Below are 11,442 nucleotides of genomic sequence, written 5' to 3'. Positions count from 1 at the left end.
GATATCACCCTGATAGCCCAAAGACTTATTTCTGGGGAAAACTGTGGCTGTTTTACAGTTCTTGTCTTTCAAGATAGACTGATTGTTTAGCACTGAATGAGGCAGAAATAAGACATCACAGTGGAAATAACAGTGGACTTGAAAATCAGAAGTAGATTCAAGCTTTACCTATCACCCGTCGACTGAGCATCAAGTCCTTAAGGATGGAGAGACAATGATGACTGATGTGTCTTTGAACTTTAGTTAGTCTTTCTGCTGGAAATACCTATTCTCCTCAGGCTTCCCATTAGGCCTTCATAACCCAGTTAATAGGTCAACACTCCATGAGGCTTTCATTGCTTTCCCTGGGTCTCATGCACATTGTTACTCACTGACATCTTTTATTCCATGCCAGTCACCATGTTTGTAAGAATAAAATGAAATGTGTTCATAGAAATGTGTCATGAACCATAAAGTTCCTATAGATTTTTTTTTTTAGTGGACATAACACCAGTTTACCATCTAATACATATCTGGCAGCACAAGCATGGGTAGTAATTTATTTTTTCATTCAAAAAATATTTTTGAGGTACCATCTGTGTCTCAAAAACTGTACATGAAGTGTATATGAAGTGTATAACAGGAAAGACAAGAAGTTTCAAAAATGTCATAAGATTTAATACTTATACATTAAGATTGAGCAACTAAGTCCAAGATTGGTAACAAGGCCTCTGAAGTCCAATACATACATCTAGGTTTCTGGCAATAGAAACACTCACAGCTTGGAAGCTTTTAGAGGGCCCTAGCCCCTCCCCTGAGCCACTATTTATCGTTTAGAGTTTATCATACACATGTATACCTGATAGATCCTCATTAAAAAGTGTGGTTCCAATCATTCTTAATAATCCCTGTGTCATAAAACTCCTGGTCAATAATCCCTTTAAATTATATGTGGTGGATTGTGAAAAACTGGGTTGGATGGCTCCTACAGGTTGGGGCTCTGCACCCACACTGGACATGGCAGTGAAAGGTTATTTCTGTCTTGATATATATCACATAATAAAATTCCTCCTGGGCCTTGGCTTCTTCATTTATCTTATAACATCCTAACATGACCAGCCTGCTCTCCTCTGTCAGCTTATTGATCAGCTCTTCATTCTCTGCCTAAAAGTGATTTTTCAGCTGTCTGACCAAGGTGCTGTGTTAACCCTTCAGTACCCATTGATGAGTCATTCAGTCCATCCTCTGGTTATCTATTTGTGACATGTCACATACACACTGTCCAAAAACTGATCCAACCTGGAGGAGTGATCCACAGCTGACTAGCTTACTAGCTGTCTAATTCATTATGTAGAGTCACCAATTAGTCATTGTTTAATTGCTTATTCATCTATCCAACTTTTTTTCACTGTTGGTCCCTATGCTAACCGCTGGGAATATACAGAAGAGTGAGTTTCCTCACTTTTCTACTGGAGTTCTGTCTTATGTGGATCAGGTAAATATCTTTAATTCTGTCAAGCAATTTTTAACTCAGTAAAAATAATTGTGATGAATATGCTTTCCTTCCCTTATCCTTTGATTGGTGGTTATCTCATGGCCTTTTGGGATTCCTTACCTACATATCCAGGGAAAGTAAAGTAAATCAAGCTGGGTGGTGGTTTCTGAGGTGACACCAGGTCCTTCTAATCATATGGTGGTGTGCAGCCTTAGAGAAATCAGCTGGACTGGAAGCTGTGGACCACATTAGGGAGACTGCAGATAGTGCGTGCATTTGTTAAGATTTTTTTTAATTGCAAAAATACAATTTCTTCATTATACCAAAGAGAAAACTTTCACTTCCATGTTGATTGCAGCACTGCTCTCAATAGCAAAGGTAGGAATCAACTGTGATGCCCATTAACTGATGGTTAGGAAAATGTGTTATAGACAAAATAAAATATTCAACCACAAAAAAATGAAACACTGTCATTTGCAGCAACATGGATGCAACCAGAGTTTAATATGTTAAGTGAAGTACATCAGACATGGAAAGACAAATACCACATATGTGCTGGGTGCAATGGTGCACTCCTGTAATCCCAGTAGCATAGGAGGCTGAGGCTGAGGAGGATTGTGAGTTCAAAGTCAGCCTCAGTGACAGTGAGGCACTAAGCAACTCGGTGAGACCCTGTCCCTAAAAAATAAATACAAAACAGGGCTGGGGATGTGGCTCAGTGGTCAAGTGCCCCAGAGTTCAATCCTCAGTACCCCTCCACCCTCCAAAAAATACCACATATGTTCATTTATTAGAAACTAAAAAGTCACTGTCAAAGAAGGACAGAGTGGAAATGTGATCAGTAATGACTTGTAAGGGCCTGGGGAGGAGGAGTAGAAAGAGGTCAGCCGAAGTATGCCAAAACATGAGAAGAAGAATTAGTTTAATTATCTGTAAGATAGTAGGATAACTATTGGTTATAACTAACCCACGATATATTTTAAAATAACTAGAAGAGTACAAAATTCCCAGTACATAAAAATGATTAACTTTTGAGAAGCTACTTGTTCTTCTTATCTTGATTTGATTGTTACATGCTGTATATATATATATTGAATTACCACAATGTACCCCATAAAGAAATATAGACACTATGTCTTAATGAAAAAAAATTAAATGCAATTTCTTATTGTAGTTTCTGGTTCACAAGTAGTTTCAGTATTATATTTACTGATCACTTTGTAGACACAGTCTCAGATTAAAGGTATATGGATTAAACAACAGAAGTACTTTTCAACACATGTGGTGGAGTCAAACAAATGTTGCTTGTGCTATTTGGATTCCAGTCTTTAATTTTAGAATTTTAGTAGAATAAAAAATTATACTAACAATGCAACAGAATGCAGTTTGGATCTTTGCTGACCATAAGGCTTTTTCTTCTTAGACAATCTGTTGTACAATTGATTTGGAGGTCTCTCTTCCTTGTGCAGAAGAATTTCCAGTCTCTTTTGAATCCCTCTTATCTAGACACTTGATTCTTATCATGGCACAGTTGTGGTAGTTAGAGTTCCAGAGATGGAGTGGTGTGTTCAGGACAACCTGGGATTCTTCTTAATGTGAAAGGCCATGAAAAGGAATGCAGTATAGCTGGTAGAGCAATATTTGTCTCCTTTCTTATTTGCCTTTAAAGCCTGCTGGTCCATACTCCAAATCTAATTGATATTGCTACTAACATTTGAGAAATACTATCTGCAACAGGGACTTACAAATCACTTTACTTATGGAGCATGAGGTAGTGCAGTGGTTAGACAGAAGCATTTGGGAAACTATTGTGTACAATATTTCATCAATGACCACATGCACTTTTCCTTGTATATGTAACATTTCTGGAATTGAGGCACAAATTACAATTTATGGCATGTTGTTGTTTAATCGGCCACATTTTTGTCCCTTATGAGTGGTGGATAAAACAATAATAGTACTGTCATCTTAGATTAGATGATATGGCATTTGCTTTGTGAACCATAGAGAGGGTGCTTAAATGTTCTTTGCCTTACATACCATGTTGATAAAATAGGGCAATTCCTACTTTATGGAGTTGCTAGGAAGATTAAATTAAATAAAGTTTATAACTCTCATTCTACAATACTTGGCACATAAAAACTACAGAAATAAAATTGTTGCTTTATGCTCTATATTGCATTTAGATTTCTCCTTACTCTATCTCTCAGATACAGGGTGAAACATAAAAGAGATTCATTTTAATATTCACAGTAACATTTATTTTGTGATTGTTTCTTGTTAATATTATTTCTGCAATTATCATATGTTTACTTATTTTTGTTATGAAACAGGATCAGAGAACAGGGAAATAAGTATAAAATAGGATAGCAATATATATTTGCAAAATAACTTATATTTGCAAAACTATTCTGTGATGAATATACCCCATTCTATTTTTATACCTTTTCTAGGAGCTAAAGAATAGAAATATTACCCTTGATTTATGGAGCGGAAGAGACTGTATGCCTTAAGGACACTAATACTTTTCTTGTACCTGGTCTAGGGCTCTTTTTTTCTGTTTGAAATCCTATTCACATAGCATCAACTCTCACTGCTTTTAGAGTGTCACTTATGTGTCCAGAAGTAACCTCTCATATTTGTAAGATATCTCCACATGTGTCTTGCCCAGCTCCACATGTATTACAGGAACTGATCATCTTCCCTGTAACAAAGCTGTTAGAGTTACTCCCTAGACTTTCTTCCTTCACTGGTACAATTAACCTCCCACAGAGATATAGAGCCATATTTAACTCTCCCCCTTAACTCACCATCCTGTCTCAGAAGTTGTTGATAAAGTTTCTTTCTGGTCTTCTTCTCTTCCCTTGTGTGCTTTCCAGTAAAGCTCCACTGATATTACTTTCTAGGGAGTTGCTTTTTTTTTTTACGATTGCTCTTACCACTCCAATTCATTCTATACACAGCTAGATAGATCTTTATAGAATTCACTTTGAATATGACAGAGAACTCTCCACCAGCTTAATATCAGGCAGAATGAAGCCCAAGGATTGATACTGAAGGATGATCTCAGGTCTAATTAGTATTATCTTTTGATCACTGAAGTTGGAGGTTGACCAAGAGAAACTAGCATCCTGAGCAAAGAGAAAATCATTCTAGTCGAGGCAAGCAAGGCCCTGCAAGTCTGACTTCTCCCTAACCTTTTCAACTGATCTTTTATTAACCTCAACATGAAACTCTTCTGTGCAGCCAGTTCTGTCAATAAAATATGACCGTGTTGTGCTTATTTATATGCTGTGCCTTTGCTTATATTGTTCTCCAATCATTCAAAAATACTTTCAACTAATATGCTTTCAACATTGAGCAACTTCAAGGCACTGGGACCCTAAAAATGAAGATCTGCTCTGTCCTGTGGAGGCTCACAGGGATGAAAAGCCAGGGGGTGGGGTGGGGGTGGGGTGAGGAGAGAGGGCAAGAAGTAAGCCATCAATTAGAACAGACACAACAGGTCAGGTGAAGTCATTGTATATATGTCAAGCATTTGATGGCAACACAAAGAAGCCATTAGCTGTATCCAGCCAAGTTAGGGAAGACCAAAAAATGGATGTGACATTTTAAACAATCCTCTTCCTTCTCAACTTTTCAGATCCTGTTTGGGCATCTATCCAGTGAGGCAGTTGCTCTCAATGCCTGAGGCCTCTGTTGAGGTCAACCTACAGTTATCACCTTCGGAGACTCCTTTGGAAATTGCTGTTATCTCTTGTTTGGGTATTAATCATCACCTGTCACTCCTGTATTTCCATGTACATACCTGAGTCCCTCCAACTAGATCAGAAACTCCAAAATACCCTATGGTTCTTTAGGGATCACGTTGTATGCTTCTCAGTATCCACATCAGATTCAGAAATTAAATCCAAGTTTATTAAAAGATTTTATTTCATCTTCTGTATATATCTATTATTCAAGAGGTCTCATCTTAAGAAGTTTAACCGTCATATATTTGCAGTCATACAATAGCAACTACAAGCTACAATAAGAATGGATTTTTCCTAAGAGAAGAATGTACTATACTGGAGTTATAATTTATACTGGAAGGTGCATTAAACAACTCTAGTTACATATAACAAATCTTAAGCCAATTATTATGTTGGTAATTGTTGGGTGTATGGGAGACTCCCCACTGAAGTTAAGTTTCCTAATGGCGAGATCATCACGGAATCTCTTACCCCTCCTCCTCCTCTCCGAAGGCTGCAAAGCCAAAGAGCACCAAATTCAAAGGGTTTCTTGACCAATCTCCATGGAACACAGTGTCCACTTGTGGTTCCTGGGTCACCCTGTCCATCAACACCCACCACATCGCCTATGCTGAAGCTTGCGAGCTCTGGCTCTCTGCCCTCTTCCTCTTCTTTCTCTCCTCTCTCTGCTCTATTTCTCTCTGCCCTCCTCCTCTTCTCTGCTCTCTGCCTCTCCTTTTCTTCCCCTTCAGACAGCCCCCAATAAATCTCTTGGCTGAATCTCCGTCTCAGGTGAGTCACTCGCCTTTCAGTAATGAGTCTGTTATTTAGTGTCCAAGGAGAAATGTACATATGTTTGAGAGAAACACTGCAAGCAAGGAAAAGTGATAGTGTATGGTCATCAGTGTTCTTAGATATTCTGGGTAGGTTGTGGACTTATTTTTAATCTTTAAGTAGTACTTCAGGCCTATAAAATATTTAGCATTGCTGATTGGAATCAGATTTACTTGAGCAAATATTGTGACAGCTCTTTCCTGATGTTTTTTTTGCCCATGATTGCCAGACTGCCACCATACTGCACGCTCTTGCCTCCTTCCCTGGGTGCATAAGGAAAGAGTGAGCTGTGACCTTTTGGTTACAGTCATTTAAAACAAACAGAAATTACAGATAAAACTGGACCAAACTGAGGAATTTTATGTCTAAAGATGTGTGCATGGCTGAAAATAAATTATCCATTGAAAATTGAGTTGATTTGCTATTTTGGGAAAATCGAGTCCATCTTTCTATATTTGGATTTTCTGTTGGTGCAATGGCACAATACTTTTAAGATATTTGATAATACATGAATTTTATCTCCACCAACAGTTATATCTCAAGATCTGTTCCATGCAAACACCAATAGATTTTAATTAAAGTTTATACTTTAACAATAGGTTTATACTGATTGCTAATTTGGGGATTTAAATTTATAACTGACTTCTTTATTAGACATAATAGATTTGAAGAATAGACTAAAAATAATTAAGTTGCTCAGTACTTATAAATTATTAAAGAAAAATAACATCCTGTTTTCTACAAAACATTTCTATTTTAAAAAGCACATAGAAGAAAACAGGAAACTATTGGAAAAATTCAATAAATGATATCCTGATTTTATCTTGCACCATATTACTTTAAGATTACTCAGAGAATACAAGAATCAGAGAAGTTGCTTTGTATGTGGGTTACAAAGGAAGCATAATTTCAAACACTTTCTCTGGTAGTAAGACTGGACAGTGGAAGACCCAAATAATAACATTACAGATATTGAAGTAGGGTATAATAACTGTACTGGCATCATCTCATTTCATAAGAAAATGCATACAAAAATGGCCATATTGTATTAGATATAAGTTTTTAGGAGATTTAAGGCAACTCCTAAGTATATGTTTTCTATCATTTTCATTATGCTGCATTGTGCACTTCATAAGTACGCATTTTTGTGTAGAATTTGCTGATCTACATCAATCACTCTTTTTGTTCACCTGACACCTTTATATGTTGAGGTTGAAAGAAAGTGGTCTTCTCTGTTCCCTGAACACTTGACTGAGCAGATTTTAACATCATTGAGGCCAGACTTTTACTTTAAAAAATTGTCATGAAAATTGAAATAATTTGGCCTGGAGGGTTTATTTAAATAAATTTTTATGGTAATTTCTAATAAAATGTTAGTTCCTTTAACTTCTCAATATGGTTTCAAAAAGGCTAACTATTCAAGATGAATCAGAAGATAATAATTTTAACTGGTTGAAAAATCAGGTTGCTCAAATAAACCTATTCTGAAATTTATTGTCAGGTTTTGTCATTTTTACTACTTACTTTCCTGATCACTTAAGTTTATTTTCATTGCCTGCACCTGATTCTGATGTTAAGCGATAGGATATACAACCAAGGTTTTGGAATAAAAGTTCAATTTGTTGCCAAATTCACTTTTACCTAATACAACAGTAAATAAAATGTTGGAAGGCTAACTTATAAGTTTGGAGTGTAAATAATTAATAAATTTGATTGCCTTTAAGTTTTTAAAATTCTTTTTAGTTCTTAAATGTAAACATGGGAGAAAAACAAAACACTTTCATAAACTTTACCAAACATGCACATACTATTTCTTGTCTTGATAGTAAGTCCCATTTCCTATTGGACAGTGTGAAAAGTTAGGTCAATATTCCAGTTGGAACATTTTTACTGTACAGTAACACTACTTCTTTAAAAATCATTGTACTGATCTTTCTTTCCTTCTTTCTTTCTCTCTTTTCTTTTTTCTCTTGCCTCACTGTGTCTTTGTTATGTTCAGAGTTAAAGTTCACTTTTTTTTTTTCCCCTGGTAGCCATGAGGCTTCTGTGCTGCACATATTCCTAAGCAGAGGCAGGAAATCCGTGAGTAAAACAAACACAGAAACTCAGTAGAAAAAAGTGCGCTGGAGACCTGTGTGAGTGGTGACAGAGGGAGGGAGGGCCCCTCCTCTGGCCCTTCCTATGATTGACAACTTGTGTCAGCCCCAGGAGCTGGCTCAATGACACACTCTTTAGGTATTGAAATGATGCTTTAGTCCAGAAAAGCACTAAGACTAGTTTTACTTCCCATGTATAAAAAAGGCATGCAATACACTTACACACCAATATAGCATGTGATGTGCAAAGATAACAGCTTATTGACATCTTTGATCTCATGTAGACTTATACCAGGGGCATAAAACTACAACCTGCTGTTTGTTTTTGTAACTTTGAGAAAGGTTTAATTTGGATTTTTGGTTTGCAGTGTTAGGGATCAAACCCAGGGCCTCACAAGCACTAGGCAAGCCCTCTACCACTGAGTTATACCCCCACCCTTAGTTTGTTGTTAAACTCAAGTTATAGAATAGAGTTTCTGGTTTTTTTGTTTTGTTTTGTTTTGTTTTGTTTTTTGGTGGAGCGTGTACTGGGGCTTGAATCCACTGGCATTATACCTCAGAGCTGCATGTCCTTCCCCCACCTTTTATAAAACGTCAAACAGGATCTTGCTAAATTGTTTAGGACCTCACTAAATTGCTGAGGCTGGCCTCACACTTGAGACCCTCCAACCTCAGCCTCCCAAGTTGCTGGGATTACAGGCATGTGCCAAGGAGCCCAGCAGTTTCTGTTGTAAAAGCCCATTGTTATTGTTATTTCTGGCTGAGAGACCTGGTGAAAATCATGTAGGCAAAGTACATTGGTTGTGAGAGGAGATCATTCAAAAAAACATTTTAAAAAAGCCAGTTTTACTACTTTGAAAGCATGGGCATTTTTGATAACTGCTTCCATGTATAGTAAATTGAAAAGTGATATTTTTAGACTCGAGAGCACAGAAATAGACCTGCATGAATATATTCAACTGATCTTTGACAAAAGAGCAAAGATGATAATAATGAAAAAATAGTGGTCTTTTCAACAAAGGTGCCAGAACAGCTGTATATCTACATTCAAAAAAAAAAAAAAAATGGATCAAGACACAGGCTTTACATCCTTTAAAAAAGTTAGCTCAATTGGATACATTCCTAAATTTATAACTCAAAACTATGAAGCTCCCAGAAAATAAGATAGGCACAAATCTAAATGACCTAGAATAGGGCAATGATATTTTAGAGACAACATCAAAAGCAGAGTCCATGAAAGAAAGACTTAATAATCTGTCCCTCATTAAAATTAAACATTTCTCCTCTGCAAAGACAAGAGAATGAGAAGGGAAGCCACAAACCGGGAGAAAATATTTGCCAAAGACATATCTGACAAAGGATTGTTTTTCAAAATTTACAAAGAATTCTTCAAACTTAACAATAAAAAAACAACAGAAAATTCACTTAAAAAATGAGGCTGGGTGGGGTGGTGTGCATGCCACCTCGGGAGGCAGAGGCAGGAGGATCAAGAGTTCAAAGCCAGCCTCATTAAAACTGAAGCACTAAACAAATCAGTGAGATCCTGTCTCTAAATAAAATACAAAATAGGACTGGGGATGTGGTTCAGTGGTCAAGTGTCCCTGAGTTTAATTTCTGGTTCCTAGTACACACTTCCACCCCTACCTGCTCACCAATAAAAAAGAGCCAACACCTGACGGACACCTCATCAGAGAAGATATACAGATGACAGACAATGATATGAGAAAATATATTATATCACATGTCATAAGGGAAATTCAAAATAAAACAATAGTGAGATACCACTATATACCTAGTAGAATGGCCAAACTCCAGAACACCAACACCAAACACTGCCAACAACATGGAGCATCAGGAGCTCTCACTGGTTGCTGATCAGAAGGCAAAATGGTACAACTGCTCTGGAAGACAATTTGGAGGTTTCCACAAAACTAAGCATACTCTTACCATATGATCCAGCAACCCTATGGAGTTGACAACTAATGTCTATGCAAAACCCTGTACGCAGAAGTTTATAGCAGCTTTATTCACAATTGCCCAAATCTGTAAGCAATCGAGATATCCTTAACAGATGAATGAATAAACAAATTGAGATACACCAAAAACAATAGAATATTGTTCAGCACTAAAAAGAAATAGGCTGTTAAGCTGTGTAAAGTCATACGGGAACCTTGAATGAGTGTTACTAAGAGAAAGAAACCAGTCTAAAAAGGTCACATACTATATGATTCCAACTACCTGACATTCTGGAAAAGGCAAAACCACAGAGAGATAAAAAAAGATCAGTTGTGGGCTGGGGATGTGGCTCAAGCCGTAGCGCGCTCGCCTGGCATGCATGCAGCCCGTGTTCTATCCTCAGCACCACATACAAAGATGTTGTGTCTGCCTAAAACTAAAAAATAAATATTAAAATTCTCTCTCTCTCTCTCTCTCTCTCTCTCTTAAAAAAGATCAGTTGTGCCAAAGGATGTGGTAGGGAGGGATAGTAGGCAGAAAAATGAAGACTTTTAGGGCAGCGAAACTATTCTGATACTTTAGTGGTGTTACAAGCCATCATAAATTTGCCCAGGACCATAGTCCAAGAGTGAACCATAATGTAAACAATGAATTTGGGGTAATGATAACTTATTCTCTGAACATTTTTGTCCTTTCTTCCCTCCCTCTCTCCCTCCCTGCCCTTTTGAGTTTATGTGTGTGTATGGTTCAGCAGTATCTCTCAGGTTCATTTCTACTTTACCCACTTAAAATGAAGAGTCAGCCCCTCGCCCCTTTATAAAGACGTTATTCCTTTTGGATAATATTGGCAGTTTGAAATGAAGATCTGAATGCTATGTATCTTCATTTCTGCCAGGATGCCCTTGCTTCTAGTCCATCTCAGTCCACAGAACTAGGAAATATATTGTTAAGCATCATGACATAACTTTCCTATGTATGTATCTGAATACACCACAGTGAACCTCCACATCGTGTACATCCTCAAGACTAGGATCGTAATTAGAATAAGAAATACTCCATGTTTATATAAACATTTCAGAATTTACTCGACTGTCATGTGTAAGTAAAAAGAACAAAAACCATGAAAGAATCATGAGGTTCATTTCAGTATTTCTGATTCAAATTTAATATATGAGTTTTCCCCCATGGACTTAAAAAAAATCTTATTAATGCATTATAGTTACATGTAATAACAGGGTTCATTTTGACATTCATAGATGCATTGATGTGGTGTGCTCGATTTCAGTCCCCAGTACTTCCCCTTTCCCTCCCCATCTCTGTCCCTCTGATCCCCTTCTGGTCTTTATTCTCT

The sequence above is a fragment of the Marmota monax genome, unplaced genomic scaffold (genome assembly GCF_021218885.2).
Source record: "Marmota monax isolate L192 unplaced genomic scaffold, Marmota_monax_Labrador192_F-V1.1 WCK01_AAM20220418_F8-fsc00074, whole genome shotgun sequence".
NCBI lineage: Eukaryota > Metazoa > Chordata > Mammalia > Rodentia > Sciuridae > Marmota > Marmota monax.
The sequence above is the reverse complement of the archived record's forward strand: the minus strand, read 5'-3'. Positions refer to the sequence as shown.